The following is an 18,919-nucleotide window of genomic DNA, read 5'->3' on the forward strand; positions in this document are numbered from 1 at the left end:
CATTAATGACATGTTTCCCATGATGATGAGTGAGTAGTTACTTAGCTAGGATTAGTGGGTAATTAAGGGAAACTAACATGGGATTGATTCATGCTTAATTTAATATGTTCACAATCAAATTGCTTGCTTGTTGTGATGTCAACTTTATGCACATGTTATGTTTGATGAAATGCTAAGCCTATGAATCCTTGCATTTTCACCATCTCTTATCTACTCAACTTGACTTGTAAGATATAACCCAACTCGAGTCTTATTAGACCATGCATAGAAGTTGATTAGGAGGAAAGTAAGTCGACTTGTAGGTGTTGTACAATCTAATCGATTCGGCTCCGGGACCCAACTCTTACTAAGAACCGTAAGATATAACCCAACTCGGTTCCTCCACAACATTAATTGCTTGCAACCTTGTAAACATGTTTGTATGATCAACACCATGAATCCCCTATGACCCCATGATATCCTAGCACTTTTAATCATTTGTTTACATCCTTTCTTTATTGCTTGTTTTACTTTATTGCTTTTATTAGTCTTGAACACAACTACAAACCCAACCAAATCGTGACACTAGCATAAATTGAGATAGATAGACTTAGAACCCAAAGCACACTGTCCCATGGATCGACCTCGACTTACCGCTAACTAGTAGTTTGTTGAGTATTATAAATGTGTTTGATTGGATGAGTGACGACATCAACCGGATCAAAATGGCGCCGTTGCCGGGGATGGTGCTATGTGATTAAGTTCTTACTTGTGTGTCTATTTTAACTTTGCTTTCACCTTGAGGAACTTGTTCCTCAAGGATTGTTCTTACCGTTTTTGTTTAGTTCCCATGTTTGTAGTTGTATCTTTATCTTGACCATGATGATGCAAGACTTGACATATGGAGTATGTGGTGGATCTTTTGAGTATGACTATGGGTATGGGGAGTTTGAGGAGAAAGTCAACACAAACCTACCTTATCATTTGTACAACGAAAATCCTAACCACTACCCCATTTTTTCCCACCAAAATTACCACACCCAATATCAACAACAACCACTCACCCGATACCCATTTCACAATGAACTTCAATTGCCACAATACAACCACTTTCACACATACCCACAACAAAAAGATGAACCCATTCAAAACATGATTCTCCAAATGATGGGAGACCAACAAAACTTCTTCAACCAAATGCTAGAAGAGAGCCGAAAAGAAGATAATGTTCTTAAAGACATTGTTATCCAAAGAGAGGAGTTGAGGATTCAAATTGCCCAATTAAAAGAATTCCAAGCAAACACTCACCACCGTTCTTTGGATATTGAGCATAAATGCGAGTTTGAAGTAGTGACATTTGACATGGAAGATGAAAAGTGGGAAGAGCCAAGTTCCTTGAGCTCTTGTGACTATGAAAGTGTTGTGTTCGATGAAGAAGACATGAGGTTGAGCAAACCAAATACTCTTAACCTTTGTGAGTATGAGGGTGTGTCTTTTGATGTGAACGTTGAGGTGTTGGAAAAAGAGCTAAATGAAGCCCCCATTTATGATTCACATGAAGATAGCAACAATGATGATGAGCCTAGAGGAGGGACTCACAATATCACCTTGCTTGAGGAGCCTATCCTTGGGGCATTTGAGATACTCTATCATGAAGAAGAACGTCCTTCCTTTATCATTCATGAAGACCACTTGGCACCTATCATGGAGCCAATGATCATTGAAGAGGATATGTTAGACCTTCTTCAAAAGGCCAAAGTTTCTTACAAGAGCTATTTGGTAAAAAAGCTTAAAGAGAAAATAGCTCGTGAGGCTACTTGTGAAGATTTGGCACCCATAATTTCAACTCCTATGGTATCCGATCATCAAAGTCATGAAAATTCTCCTTCTACTCATGAAGGATTGATAAATTCAAATGCTATCGTCATCACCAAAATTGAAGAAGAAGTTGGTAAGTGGAAGTCCACGGATGAAAATGAACCATACTTCATGCTTAGTTTTAACAAGAATCATGGGTGTATATATTTAAAGCATCGGGAAAGCTCTAATGCTAAGGAGAAGCCAAGAAAAAGAGCATTCTACAAGCCTCCTTGGCCAAATTTCATATTCAAATTGAGCAACCCATACTTATGCTTATTTGGAGCTTATTCACAAGCTTTTGATCTTTTATTAAGAGCTTTGAGCTCTATGGATAAGAGTCTCTACAAATTGAACTAGTTTGGTGGAGTCCCACCTCAAAACCACCATTTGTAAGACATTTCTTGAACCCTTTTACTTTGTATAATATTGTACATTTACATTTGCATTTAATTTCTTGCATGAGAGAGAAGAGAGAGAGAGTCATCTTACATGTTTCATGAGCAAATTTCAGAAAAAGATAAGGAAAAAGAGAAAATCAGTGAAAAGGGGTATGTTGTTTTGTGAAAAAGAAAGAAGAAGAAGGAAAGAAGCAGAAAGACGCCCGGATTCTAGCAAATCCGCCCCGTCCAGGGCCACGGGAAAGCAAAAATTGAAATCGAAGGAGAATCCGTGCGGGTTCCAGAAATCCGCCCGTCCCTGCATAATCCGTCCGTCTTCTCCACGGACTCCGTCCGTGTGTCGTCCCGAAGCGAGATTTTGAATCGTGTCAAAATCCGTGCGGATTATCGAGAATCCGCCCGTCCAGATCAAGCCGTGCGTCCCGAACAAAATCCGCCCGTCTTTTCCTCGCTTCTCGCCCAAAGAATTTCTCTGTTCTAGAATCCGTGCGGATTCTACCAAAGACGCCCGTCTTCTTTCCCGAAATCCCATTGCGTCTCGACCGAAATCCGCTCGGATTATCTGTTCCCTCGGATAAAGCGGGTTCGATCCAATCTTATCCGTTCGGATTCCCTACTTCTTCTATATAATCACCCCCCTTTCTCCCTCATTTCCTCACCTTACCAAACCCTAAAACACTCATCTCAACCCTCAAAATCATCCTCCAATCCTCAAAAACACCCCCATCACCAACATTCAAATGGCACCATTGACAAACACCAAAGGAAAGGCCAAGAAATTGGTTGAATCATTCGGGAAGAAGCGTAAGGGATCAACCTCTTCAACACCACAAGAGGTAGTACTACCAAGGAACACCCGACCCTTAATGAGGGGAGGCATTGAACAACTCAACAACTTCCAAGAAGTGATCTTCCTATCCGACGACCACCGCGAAAAATTCGTCGAGCTTCTAGGTAAGAAGTACGAACCTACTCAATTTGTTGATATTAGGGTGTTGGAAATCCTTAAGATAAGGTACCCTACCGAGATGTTCTTTAATGGCCTTGGCATTGGGAGCTTTTTCCATGCCCATGAAGAGACTTACCTTAGTCTCACCCTTGAATTCTTGAGTAGCCTTCGCATTGTGGCGGATACCCACAACAGTGTAGGCATGGAGTTTAGGTTATGCAACCTAGACCATGTTCTTTCTCTTGAGGAATTTGCCTATGTTTTCGGTCTTGAAGTACCCACCGACTATACCGAAAAGCCCGATAATTTTAATGTGGACTTTCTTTGGAAAGCTATCTCCGGGAGGGACTTTACCCATATAAAGCGTTGCTATACATTTTCTATCCAACATCCGGTGATTCGATTCACCGAACGCTTTGTAGCCGGTTGCATCAATGGGAGGTACGAGCAAGATCGGTGTACTCTCATCGACTTAACTTTTCTTGAGTCTTATTTGAATGTTCGAGCGGTGAGGCGTTATAACTTCAACACGCCACTTGAGATACTTACTAGGTTCCATGATTTTGCTCAAGGGACCACCCAACTCAAAACCTTTGTGATGGGAGGTCTAATTACAATTTTGGCCAAACACCTTTGTCCCGGGTTCAATGCCCGAGGAACCTATATTCCTCTTGAGGGGAGGACTTTGATTGATGAGCACACCATCTTCCACAGTCACCGATGGTGCAACTACACTCGAGATGGGAGTGTGGAGTGGCACACCAAGGGATGTACTTCAATGGTCCTTGAGGGATGGAAGATACTGGGCATTGACCCAAGATTGAGTCCATACTCTCCTCCACCAAGCTACCTCCTCGAAATCCAAATTCTTGACAATCCCCCTCAAAGGGAAGAGCCACACCGTCAACCACCTCGTGGAGGGCCGGGAGCACCTATTCGCCCACCTTCCTACGTACCCATCCCGCCATACCCTACTCCTTATACCGAATTCCAACCGGAAATCCCAAACACCCCGGGTATTAATGATTTGATGACACTCATGAATAGAGTGGACCTTGAGGTGCATAAAGGAAGGGAAGACAACTACTTGGCCATCTACCCCCAATACTATAACATGACTCAACAAGGGTATGTTGACCCTAATGGCCCTTTGCCCTCTTGGGCACAACCGGAGCTCTTGTTCCCAAATTATGGGGACCAAGCTTGGGGTCGAGGAGACGGAGGGCACTCTAGCCAAGGTGGAGGGTACTCGGGGCAAGGAGGAGGATTTGACCAAGGAGGATATTGGGGCCAAGCACCCGGATATGATCAAGCCGGAAGCTCTCATGGCTATGGCTATGATCAAAATGAGGATGACGAGTGAAAGAGGCCTACTTCATCACTTCCATTTGTATGATACTCATCTCTCCCTCTCTCTCTTTTGTATATACATTGCATTTAGTGTAGCTTTTGCATGCATTTGTATTATATATTTCATATTGCATTTACATTAGTTAGTTCATATAGTATAGTTGCATTGTAATATACCTCACATGATTCATGTAGATAGTTGCATATAGACTAGAATTCATGCATAGTCACTAATGACCAATCTTACTCTTTTCTACACTAGAGATAGTGTTTAAATCGGTTTGGGGAGGTTTGATCATAAGTGACCATAGTTTAAATCATGCATCATATACTATAGTTTAGTTTGCATTCATTTGTTATATATTCCATATAGAATTGCATTTAGTTAGAGCATGCATTCGTTCATACCATATCATTGCATTTGTACTTTATTTCAAAAAATCAAAAAATCCAAAAACATGTATTTCTTTTGTATTCCTACTCCTACATGTACATTGAGGACAATGTCCAAAATAAAGTGGGGGATGGGAATTTATATTCCAAAAATGATAAAAATTGAAAAATTTCAAAAAAAATCCCAAAAATATGTTCTTTAATTTCATAAAATCAAAAACTATAAAAATTTGAAAAATTTAAAAATCTAAAAACAAGTTCATTTCCTTTGTAGTGTAGTCATGTATATATTGTTTTGTATATATTGTGTTTGTCCTTTTTCACATTGATTGACTACGCCACATCCGAGACATGAGGATATTGAAGACCGCATGGTATGATCTTTCCAATCTCCTTTTTCCTCTTTATGTTAATGACTATGTGGCTTTATTTTGATTGATGCGGTAAAAACAATGTGAACTTAGGACTTGCATTTAGTTTATATGGCATATTAGTTGGTAGAATCATTTGCATTAGGATGTTTATATGTTAGTTGCTTCATGGCATGTAGTTGCATGTTAGAAAAATTTTGCGAAACCGCCTACTTGGGAAGCTTGACAAGTGTACATAGGCCCTAGTAGATGCTTTTTGTTCTTAAGACTTTGCTTGTTAGAATACTTGTAAAACACCCTAGGATGTGTCATGCTAGTATCCCTTGACCCATGGATTAAGGCCTAGTCAAGAGTACCCTGTGGTGTGATAACTCCTTGGCTACCGTTTATTCCAAGGTGACCCTTGAAACTATGCATTCATCCATCATTCATCAATGTTCTACCACACATTTTGTCATCAAAGGGAATGGGCACAAAAAGAAATCAATTTGAGTTCAATGAAATGAAAAGAAAAAGAAAAAGTTTGCAAAAAATGCATCAAATGAAAAGAGGAGCAAAAATAGAACTCCTAAGCTTCAAATACAAGGCACCCTCGTTACTAATTGGGGTGACTTTGAAAATGTTCAAAGAGAAAATGCAAAAAGTTGAAAAATTGTCAAGTGTTGAAAAGCCAAAAATAAAAAAGAAATGGCAAAAAGAAAGTGTTCTCAAATGTTATATGCCACAAGAAATTGGGGGGAAAAACAACAATGAAAGCAAACTCCCAAAATGAAACTCAAATACAATCGATCCCTTTTCCATCTTGTCCATTTTTGTGCATGGTAGAGAGGGGAAGACCCTTCTTCTTGTCTAGGCAAGAGGGGGAATTCCGCGATCCTCCAGTGTTTCTAACACCATAGGGAGTCTACTCTTGATGAAAACATTTAACAATTGAGGACAAAGGTACCCTAGCTTGACACAACATAGAGGTGATTTATTGGTATCCTTCTAGGCTTAGTAGTTTGAAGAAACCGTATCTATGATAGAGTATGTACCCTTAGATTTCTTCCCTTATAGATGATTTCCGCCACTTAGATGAGCAAAGTGGCTTTTCATTTTTGTAGATGCATCCATTACTTGCTTTTGTGTGCTTAATGCTTGGATGGGTCGCCATTTCGGCAAGCCCCACCTTGCCTTGCAAGAAGGCATCCTACCTCATGGTTGTCTTGTTGTGAGTTGAAGGGGCGGAATGAGACCCGCTAATTATCTCACATCGGCTATATCAGTAGGTTAGTTTAAATAAAGGTCCTAGTTTTAGTCACCTCTTTACTCGGGACGAGCAAAGGTTCGGTTTAGGGATGTTTTATGTGACTCATATTTGAGCACATTTAGTCCCCGAATTAACCTCGTTCCTATGCTTTATAGTGCATAATTAGGTCATTTACTATCTTTAGTTTCCCATTTTGCATATTCTTTGAGGTTTTGTCTCCTAGGTAGGAAAGGATTGCTAACCTTGCATTTACAAGGCGAAATGGAGCTAATTTGATCGCATCTATCAACCAAGCATCAAAGAGAAGACCAATACTAGAGGCCTAAGTAGATAATAAAGTGAAATGGGCAATGATGAAAGGATCCTTGCATCTAAAAAATGATCCTTACGGATTGTTAAGGCGGAAAAGGTGAGAAGCAGTCTGCCCAGGTGATGTGAACACTATTTGCGCACATTTAGTCCCCTAATTGAGCCTATTTTGCATACTATTATAACATTCTTTGGCCATTTTACCCGTCAAAACCTTCCTATTTGCTTTTCTATCGCATTTCATATGTTTTGTAGAAAAGGAGAGAATAAGGCGGAAATTCCCGTCTTTCGTGCATATTTGGAAGCTACTTGACGATACTAGATGGACTAGTATGAAGAGGAAGCAAAGACTAAAGACCAATCCCGCAAGAATAAAATGGGAATGAGCAAAAGGGAAGAAAAGAAGGAGAATCATCTTTGAAGAACAATCCGAGCGGATTGTCTCCAATCCGCCCGTCTCCACACTACGCAATCCGAGCGTCTTGCTTTGAATCCGCTCGGATTGCCCCGCTGAATCCGACCGGATTGTCCGTAATCCGCTCGTCTTCTTCTCCCAGAATCCGCCCGTCCCGACCACAATACGCACGGATTCCTCCACAGCACAATTTCGTCTTCTCCAAGCTACAAAGAAAGACGCCCTTCCTTCGAAAAATACCGGCTCCTCCTTGCTCAATCTCAAAAGTGTAATTACTAGTTTAGCCCTTAGTTAACCCTAATGCATCCACCTAATTTCCACTATAAATATCCCATTTTGTAAATTAATCAAGTGTGTGGTTTTTAGGAGAAAATTCTCTTAGATTAGATTAGGAGTAGATTAGAATAGATTACTCTTTAATCTCTCCACAAAGTACACATTAATCTCTCCTTAATTATTGTTCAAGTTTATTATTCAAGTTTATTATTGGGTAATTGAAGATTATTGGGTTATTATTGGGAGATTGACAACCTTCCATCAATCATCAAGTTTCTTCTATTATTCTTTGCATTATTATTTGGATCACCTCAAGTTTGGTATAATTCCTTTACTCTTTAATCTTTATTGTTCATTTCTTCATTCTATTATCATGTTTATACTTGTTGTGATGATTGACACCATTAATGACATGTTTCCCATGATGATGAGTGAGTAGTTACTTAGCTAGGATTAGTGGGTAATTAAGGGAAACTAACATGGGATTGATTCATGCTTAATCTAATATGTTCACAATCAAATTGCTTGCTTGTTGTGATGTCAACTTTATGCACATGTTATGTTTGATGAAATGCTAAGCCTATGAATCCTTGCATTTTCACCATCTCTTATCTACTCAACTTGACTTGTAAGATATAACCCAACTCGAGTCTTGTTAGACCATGCATAGAAGTTGATTAGGAGGAAAGTAAGTCGACTTGTAGGTGTTGTACAATCTAATCGATTCGGCTCCGGGACCCAACTCTTCCTAAGAACCGTAAGATATAACCCAACTCGGTTCCTCCACAACATTAATTGCTTGCAACCTTGTAAACATGTTTGTATAATCAACACCATGAATCCCCTATGACCCCATGATATCCTAGCACTTTTAATCATTTGTTTACATCCTTTCTTTATTGCTTGTTTTACTTTATTGCTTTTATTAGTCTTGAACACAACTACAAACCCAACCAAATCGTGACACTAGCATAAATTGAGATAGATAGACTTAGAACCCAAAGCACACCGTCCCATGGATCGACCTCGACTTACCGCTAACTAGTAGTTTGTTGAGTATTATAAATGTGTTTGATTGGATGAGTGACGACATCAACCGGATCACCAGGAATACGAGCGGATCAGGCACGATACGGGCGTCTCACAACAGCAAGATCCGGGCGTCTTGTGCCCAAGACGAGCGGATTGCAGGCGCAAGGAGCCGAGCGTCTTCCCTTGGATCCGAGCGGATCCTAAGACAGAAGAGCCCGTGCCTTACCTCAAGACAAGCGGATCGTGGCAAGACTAGCATGGGCATCCGCATATTTCCTTCGGCAGGAGCATTTACTCAACATTTCTTAGTGTCTTAATAGTAATTTAAGCCCTTAGCAACCCTAATCTTTGTACCTAATCTTTAGTATAAATACCCCTTTGTACTACCCAGATTATGATCACTTCTTAATGCACCCTTAATCATATCTTATACTCTCTTAATCTCATTAAATTAGTCATAATTTAGTTGTAATACAATTTCTCAATATTAAACACATCTTAATCTTTCCTTAATTTCTCTATTGTTCTTCCTTTATTTTGGGTAAGTAGAAGATTATTTGGGTTTATTGGGAGGATTGACAACCTTCCATCAATCATCAAGTACTTCTATTATTCTTTGCTTTATTATTTGGAATCATCTTCATAGGTATAATTCTCTCTTAACCTTGTTTAATTATTGTTAATCACCTTCATTTATTCATCATGTTTTGCCTTGTTAGTATGATTGACAACCTTATTAACATGTTAAACTTGATCATGAGTGAGTAGTTTCCTTAGCTAGGGTTAATGGGGAATTAGGGGAAACAAACACGGGGAATAATTCATGCTTAATCTAATATGTTTTCATAATTAAATTGCTTGCTTCTTGTGATTTCAACTTATGCACATGTTATGTTTGATGAAATGCGAGCCTATGAATCCTTGCATTTTTTACCCATCACCTATCTTTTCAATGAGGCTTGTAAGCTTATACACCAACTCGAGCCTCATTAGACCATGCATATAGTTGACTAGAAAGGATTAAGTCGACTTGTAAGTGTTGTATAATCTAATTGATTCAGCTCCGGGACCCAAACCTTCTTAGGAATTGTAAGCTTGTACACCAACTCGATCCCATCACAACAATAAGTGCTTGCTATATAATTGAGAACATGTTTGTATGATCAACTCTTATGAATCCCCTATGAACCTATGACACCCTAGTGCCTTTAATCAATTGTTTACAACCTCTTTAATTATCTTGCTTGTTTTCATTGCTTTACTTTGATCTTGTTAATTAGTTTAGAGCAATTTCATCTCAACCCAAATTGTGACACCCTAAGACACAACCATTTGCAATTGAGAATCCTACATCAATACCCGTCCCTTGGGATCCGACCTTTACTTGCCTCTTTGCTAAGAGTAGTTTGTGAAGTTATAAATATTGTTTTGGTTGGTAGCTTTTGATGACGAGTTTTAAACCGGACCAGTCGAAAAGATCATCAATCCTTGGCAAAGGATACCTGTTCTTCACGGTGACGTGGTTTATCTCCCTATAGTCGATGCACAGCCTCATACTCCCATCTTTCATTTTCACAAACAAAACTTGTGCACCCCAAGGTGATACACTGGGTCGAATGTACCTCTTGTCTAGCAACTCATTTAGCGGCTTCTTCCGCTCTTGCAACTCTTTAGGTCCCCTCCGGTACGCTACTTTAGATATAGGCCCAGTCCCCGGTTTGAGTTCAACACTAAAGTCGATGTCCCTCTTAGGAGGTAACTCTAATACCACGGTTTTCTGAGTCTCGTTTACTCGGCCGAATAGGGGGGAACTCGGCCGAGTAGGGTGTCGTGTATTTTCTGGTCAGGTTACTGCCCAGAAACACTCGGCCAAGTAAGGCGTACTCGGCCGAGTACCCCAAGTACTCGACCGAGTATCCGGTCTGACGGGATTAATTTCCGCGGTTTTGATTAAGGTTATTAGAGATTATAAATTACGTTTCTAACAGTTTACAAATCACTTTTACAAAACCTAACGACGTTCATCATCACCCTAATCACTCCAAAGGCTATTTATCGATCGTGAGTCTTCCTTTCGTCTTTTCTATACCGATTTCGTTGGTCAGTCACTAGTACTTTTATTAATTAGATATGTTTGTCTTTTAGGGTTTTGCCCTAATGGTTTAGATTAGGTGGCACTCTTTACGAATTATGCTAAATCGAATCGAGTGCTTCACCATATCATTAAACCCAAAACATGTGGTCCACAATTGCCTAAGAAGGCTGATGAGAAGGAGTTCTTAATGCTACGGTTCTTCAATAAATCTATGAAACGGTCACCAATGACCTCCTCGAGACGATTGTTGAAGCCGACACCACTGCTATGGCTTGTTGGGATCGTATTCAAGATATTTTTCTCGACAATCAACACTCCCGGGCTGTTACTCTTGAACAAGAGTTCTCCCACACAGCTATGTCGAACTTCCCAAGTGTCTTGGCCTACTGTCAGTGTCCCAAAAGCCTGGCTGATCAGCTTAAGAACGTTGGCTCCACGGTAAGTGATACTCATCTTGTCTTGCAACTAGTATCCGGTCTTACGATGCCTATCATGGCGTTGGTACTCTGATTCATCAATGTAACCCTCTCCCTCCCTTTTATCGCGCTCGTTCTATGCTTACTCTTGAAGAAGCGGGTTTTGCTAAAAGTGTCGCCACCATTGCCTCATCGTCGGTGAACTATGATAAGTCTAACGATGATGGAGCTTCTACTTTCATCCTCGGCCGTCCTCCTCAAGCAAATCACAATAAGAATAATAAGAACAAGAAGAAGGGTAAAGATGGGAAAGGTAACAACAATGGGAACATATTGTCCTATGCTTCTGCCAATGGCAATCAGTCTGCCTCTGCTCCGGCCAGGTTACTGCTCCCTGACCTACCAATGGTTACGGTGGATGGCCGTGGGGACCACCAGGATGGTCGTATCCACCCTACCCTTATCCGACCTCTCCTTGGCAGCGTCCTCCCATTCCTAGACCTCCTTTTGTCCCACGACAATAGCAAGCCTATACGGCAGAGAATACTTCGTCTCAGACTAACATAGAAACAATGATTTACACTCTTAGCATTGATCCTAATTGGTACATGGATACTGGTGCGGCATCTCACAAGACAACGAATCCAGGTATTGTCTCGTCCTATGTTATTTTGATCAAAAGTAATGGTATTATAGTTGGAAATGGTCAAACTATCCCAGTTAATGGTTACGGGCAAACCTTGCTAATAAACCGACCCAAAAATTCCACCATAAAAACGTGTTATACGTCTATATTATTAGGTTAGTTTAAATAATGGTCCTAGTCTTTGTCACCTCTTTACTCGGGACGAGCAAAGGTTCGGTTTGGGGATATTTGATGTGACCATAATTAGAGCATATTTATTCCCCGAATTAGCCTTGTTCCCATGCTTTTTAGTGCATATTTGGGTCATTTATTGTCTTTAGTTCTTTGTTTTGCATATTCTTTGAGGTTTTGTGTCCTTGGTAGGAAAGGAGTACAAACCTTGCATTTTCATGGCAAAACGAGACTAAATTGATTGAATTTAATGACCAAGCATCAAGGAGAGACAAGATTAGAAGACCTTTGTACATACTATAGTAAATGGGCAATGATGAGAAAAGATCCTTGCATCCCCGAGGAAATCGCCAAGGATTTTATGAAGAAAAGGGAAGAAAAGAAGAAGAAATGAGACTGTCCAGCAATCCGTGCGGATTGTCTTGAAGACGCCCGTCTTCCACCTTCACAATCCGTGCGTCTTCACTCCAAGACGCCCGGGTAGCAACCCCAGAAGACGCCCGTCTTCTCCCCAAAACACCCGGGCAGAGACCCACGAATCCGGCCATCCCATGCTAAAGACGCACGGATTCCCAGGCAGACAATTTCGTTTCTTCAAGCTTCAAGAAAGATGCCCATCCTTCCAAAAATACCGGCGTTTGTAGGGACTTAATCGTCATTTAAGCCCTTAGTTAACCCTAATTCCTACACCTAATCCCCACTATAAATACCCCATTAGTCTAATTAGAAGAGCATGTTCTTCTTAGCAATCTTTAGTGTAGTTAATAACAATCAAATCTCTCTTTAATATTGTAATCAACAATTAATCAAGTTTTAATACAAGTTTTATTTCCTTAATCTCTCTTTTGTTCATCCTTTATTTTGGGTAATTGAAGATTATTTGGGTTATTATTGGGAGATTGACAACCTCTCAATCAAGCATCAAGTACTTCTTTTATTCTTTGCTTTATTATCGGAATCATTAGTAGGTATAATTATCTTAATCCCTTTTTAATTATTGCTAATTACTTTCATTTATTCATCATGTTTCACTTTGTTGGTATGATTGACAACCTTGCTAGCATGTTCAACATGATAATGAGTGAGTAGTCACTTAGCTAGGGTAAATGGGTAATTAGGGGAAACCAACATGGGGAATGATTCATGCTTAAATTAATATGCTTTCATGGTTTATTTGCTTGCTTGTTATGATCTCAACTCATGCACATGTTATGTTTGATGAAATGCGAGCCTATGAATCCTTGCATTTTTTACCCATCACCTATCTTTTCAATGAGACTTGTAAGACATAAACCAACTCGAGTCTCATTAGACCATGCATGTTGTTGAGTAGGGAAGACTAAGTCGACTTGTAGGTGTTGTACAATGTAATCGATTCGGCTCCGGGACCCAAACTTTCATAGGATTGTAAGATATAACCCAACTCAATCCATCACAACAATAATTTCTTGCTTATGATTTGAGAACATGTTTGTATGATCAATTCCCATGAATCCCCTATGACCCCATGATACCCTAGTGTCTTTTATCAATTGTTTACAACCCTTTTAATTCATCTTGCTTGTTTACTTTCATTGTTATTTAGTTTAGTGACCTTCTACATCAACCCAATTGTGACACCCCTAAGACACCGCTAGTTGCAATAGAAATCTCATCTCAATTCCCGTCCCTTGGGATCCGACCTTTACTTGCCTCTTTACTAATTGTAGAGTTGTTTGTGAAGCTATAAATTGTGTTTTGGTCTAGGTGCTCCTAACGACAAGTTACCAAAAAGATATAGTCCGACCAAAAATGGCGCCATTGCCGGGGACGGTGTTAACTTGATTTAGATTTTCTTATATTGTTATTAGTTATGTCTTTCTTTGCCTTGGGGAAGTAAAACTCCTCAAGGTTTGTTCTAATTGTTTTCGAGTTGTTCGATATTTTGCATGTCTAGAAGGTCACAAGGTGACTTGTTACCCTTTGATCGTAAAATTGAAAGAACTTTGACAACCAATAGAAGACTTGCTAGGAGAAATTTGAGAGGTATTGGTGAGGTGTCACCATCATCAAAAGACTTCTTGATTAACAATTTTTTCTCATCAGACACATCTCCCCATTCAGCACTCGGGTTAATTTGGATCCCGTCATCAGGGACCGAAAACAGAGTACAAAAATCAACGACGGAGATTTTCACTTCTGACCCATTAACAACCGTATGCATCACACCCTTTCTAACTGAAACAAGCGAAAAACCGAATTACCTCAATCGGATAGATGGGACTGGTCAAAGCACTTATCTTTCTCCATTCTTTAAAGTTCAAGAAATCCTTGAAAAATCCCAAAGCCTCGATTTTTTCGTACCATGCCGGTGGATAAGAACGGCCTCCATGAATATGATACCGAAGAACATTATTAATTCGTTGTCTCTTAGGTGTTGTGAGACGAAGCATATCCAACCCAACCGCTGTATCATTCGGCATAGGAGACCTAAACCAGGTTCTTTGTTGACCGTCTCGACTTATCACCACTTCCACGTTTTCCTCCGACTCCTCTGTTACTACCATCTTTTTCTTTCCCTTATTGAGCTTGTGACGCTTGCCCTTGACTCTCGTATCCTCCCGGTTATGTTCGGAATTGGTCGATTTTGGGTTTGATGGAGGTGAAAGAGTGTTTTCGGGTTGATTGGAGGGATTGCATGTGGGTTTTAAGGTCTCGGTCTTACGGTATGACCGAGTTGTTGGTGTATGAAAATGAGTTTTTGGTTTGAGGTTCATGGGGATGACGGTTTGAGAGGTTGAGTGTTTGAGAGTTTTGAGGAAGTTAATTTTTAGAGAGTTGTGAGGGTGATGGAGACGTAAGGGAGGTGGGCCATTTATGAGTGGTAGAAGCAATTTGTATTATAGTAAAATTAGGCTAGGTATAGGCGGCTATTGATTTGTTTAGGATTCTTCCCTTTTTTTTTATTATATATATAAAAGATTAGGAAAGATAGGTTATGGTAAATCTTCTAAGAGATATGGCATATATATGGTAGGAGACTTTTAGGTAAATCACATGGTTAATATTTGGTAAGGATTTTGGTTGGTAAAAGTGATAAGATTTTCGGCCAAAACAAGAGAATAAGGAAAATTATGGCCAAAAAGATGGTTCGTAATAAGACACAAAATATATATGACTAGCAAACGGAATATTCTTACAATATAATATGACAATTAACATAAATATACTTGAAACGAGAAATACGGACACAGTCATATAATCTCGTCAAATCTAGTCAGTCATAAAGATAGTAAAATATTTGTGACAAGTTTAGTTGCCACCAATTAAACCAATTTCCAACCGTAAAATCTCAAAACGTTCTCTAGTCAATGCTTTGGTGAAAATGTCAGCCCATTGTTTTTTTGTACTACAAAATTGCTGTCTTATGTTGCCCTTATCTAGATGGTCACGTAGAAAATGGTGTTTAATGTCTATATGCTTAGTACGCGAGTGCTGCGCAGGGTTTTTAGATATAATTATAGCACTCGTATTATCACATAAAAAGGGAATACGCCCAACGTTAACACCGTAATCACATAACTGTTGCTTAAGCCATAAAAGTTGGGAACATACTAAACAAATGGCAATATACCCGGCTTCAGCTGTAGATAACGCAACGGAATTTTGTTTCTTTGACCCATGTAATAATGCAAGGTCCAACAAACGTAGCTATGCCAGAAGTACTTTTTTCTATCAAGTGAACAACCTACATAGTCTGCATTTGAATACCTTATGAGATCGAAATCACACCCAAGAGGATACCACAGATATAATTTCGATGTACCAATTAAATACTTCAAAATTCTCTTAACTGCAATCATATGTGATTCTTTAGGGCACGATTGAAATCGAGCACATACGCATACACTAAACATTATATCAGGACGACTTGCAGTTAAATAAAGAAGTGAGCAAATCATACCTCGATAAGTTGTCTCATCGACAGACTTACCGTCTTCATCCTTGGTTAACTTTTTGTATGTAATCATAGGAGTTGGCTTTGAATGAGAATTTTCAATACCAAATGTCTTGATCAACTCTTTGATATATTTCTGTTGGTGTATCATTATTCCTTCACTAGTTTGTTGAATTTGAAGCTCAAGGAAGAACTTGAGTTCTCCCATCATGCTCATCTCGAATTCAGAGGTCACCAATTCTGAAAAGTACTTACACAAATGATTATTAGTTGAACAAAAAATAATATCGTCAACATAAATTTGTACAACTAATAGATCGGAATTTTCGGATTTCAAGAATAGGGTTTTGTCGAAGGATCCTCTTTCAAAACCACTTTCAAGAAGTTATTTTGACAATCTGTCGTACCAAGACCTGGGAGCTTGTTTTAAACCTTACAAGGCTTTATTTAATTTGAAAACATGGTTTTGAAACTTGCTATCGAGAAATCCTTGAGGTTGTTCAACAAAAACCTCTTCATTCAAATAACCGTTAATAAATGCTATCTTAACGTCCATTTGAAATAATTTAATTCCTTTGTGAGCTGCAAAAGCTATTAGTAGCCTAATAGCCTCAAGTCTGGCCACGGGAGCGAAGGTCTCATCATAGTCAATTCCTTCTTGTTGGTTATACCCTTGTACAACCAATCTGGCTTTATTTCGTACAATAACTCCTATATCGTCCAACTTATTTCTAAAGACTCATCTTGTACCAATAACAGTTTGGTCTTTAGGTCTCGGAACCAAATGCCAAACTTTTTTCCGTTTGAACTGTTGAAGCTCTTCTTCCATGGCCACGATCCAATCTGGTTCTGCAAGTGCTTCTTTGATATTTGTTGGCTCATTGGTGGAGAGGAAGGAGTAAAAAGAGCAAAAGTTGTTAAGCTTTCTACGAGTTTGAACTCCTTCATTTAAATTACCCAGGATAGTTTCCATTGGATGAGAATCCTTATATCTCCATTTCTCAGAGACAGGAGGCACATCGTCATCTGAACTTGGCTCACCTTCTTTGAATGATTGAGGTCCAAGTCTCGTTCCCCCCTGAATCTAATCCTAGAGTTATAACAGAATCAGGTATAACTCTAGATCATGTTCTTTGATTTGGATTTGATGTTATAGCATCATCAGATATAACTTCGGTTTCTAATTGCTTGGATTGAGAAGAGGTTATATTATCATCAACTATAGTCTCGGTTCTCTTTACTTTATCATTCGAAGGGCTTCCTTGTTTATCATTTGTGCCCTCAATTTCTTTATCTTCCTCATCCAATTCTGGAAGATCATCCCTAGATAGTCGAAAGTCAGGTTCGTTCATATCCTCTTCTTCATCCTATTCAGCTTTGTCAAACATGTAATTCTCATCAAACACAACATGAACACTTTCATCTATGCATAGGGTTCTCATTTTGAAAACCTTATATGCTTTACTATGATTAGAGTAACCCACAAATACACCCTCGTCACTTCTAGGATCGAATTTGCTTAGTCTATTTTTGCCATTATTGTGGACAAAACACTTAATCCCGACGCAACGTAGATGTGATATGTTGGGTTTACGTCCTCTCAGAAGCTCGTAAGGAGTCTTCTTGAGAATTGGTCTAATCAAAGCACGATTATGTACATAGCATGCAGTACTAATACTTTCAGCCCAAAAATTACGAGGTAGACCACTACATAACAACATAGTGCATGCCATGTCCTCCAATGTTCTATTCATACGCTCAACTACACCGTTTTGTTGTTGGGTTCGTGGTGCTGAAAAGTTATGCCCAACACCATTCTCCCTACAATATTTTATAAAGGCATGGTTATCAAATTCGGTGCCATGATCCGTACGAATAGAGACTAATTTTGATATATACTTATTTTGGGTAAGCTTCATTAGAACTGCAAACTCTTCGAAAGTTTCATCTTTTGAATTGAGAAAGATTGGCCAAACATGTCTAGAGTAATCATCAACTAGAACATAGACATACATGGATCCGCCTCTACTTCTTCCCTTCATTGGGCCACATAGATCCATATGCACGAGTTCTAGTGGTTCATTGGGGCTTACCACTCTCTTAGGTTGAAACGATGATCTCACATGTTTTCAACGAGCACACGAGTCACATAAAGTTTCTTGATCAAATTTGATTGAGGGAAGTCCTTCAACCAAATCCCATCTCTTTAATTTATTCAAAATTGTTGAACTAATGTGAGCAAATCTTTTGTGCCAAAGACAAGGATCATCCGCTGTAACTTTCATGCATGTAAACGAGTTAGTAGGAATGTTATTTAAATCAATCATATAAACATTCCTTTTACGTTGTCCTTCAAGCACAACACTACTTGTTCCTTCAATTATTATCCGATAAGAATCTGAATGAAAAACAACTTTATTTTCCTTGTCACATAATTGAGAGATACTCAGTAAATTGTGCTTGAGACCACTAACAAGATAAACATCACTAATAGAAGGAGAAGAGAATATGCAAACTTTACCAATACCAATAACCTTACCCTTCTTATTGTCACCAAATGTAACTTTATCTCCGTCGGAGGGTTCAAGTGAAAGAAATAAATTAACATCTCCAATCATGTGCCATGAACATCCACTATCAAGGTACCACAGATTATTTTCTTTCACCATAACCTGCAAAATAATTAGATACAGTTTTTAGGTACCCAAGCTAAGTTGGGTCCTTTGACGTTAGTCACTCTAAAAACTAACTCTTTTCTAACCCAAACATATGTAATAAACTTTCGTTTTGGAAACGAATAGGCTTGTCTGGGAACCGTCTTTGGTTGTGTTTAGGTTCTTTTTTATGTGGTCTTTCAGATTGTTTTGGGGAAGCCTTAGTTTTGAAAGACTCTTTAGACTTAGGTGATTGTTTTGATTCGGTAGCCTTCTTAAAGTCAAAGATCATATCATAGAACCAACGATGATTATTGTTGCGTTCTTCACTCGTACTAGGTTCAGATGGGGGGAAGTCATTATCCTCTAAAACAGTGTCTGTTGCTTTAACAAAGTTGATTCCTTTTCTTAAATCATGA

The sequence above is a fragment of the Silene latifolia genome, chromosome X (genome assembly GCF_048544455.1).
Source record: "Silene latifolia isolate original U9 population chromosome X, ASM4854445v1, whole genome shotgun sequence".
Lineage (NCBI taxonomy): Eukaryota > Viridiplantae > Streptophyta > Magnoliopsida > Caryophyllales > Caryophyllaceae > Silene > Silene latifolia.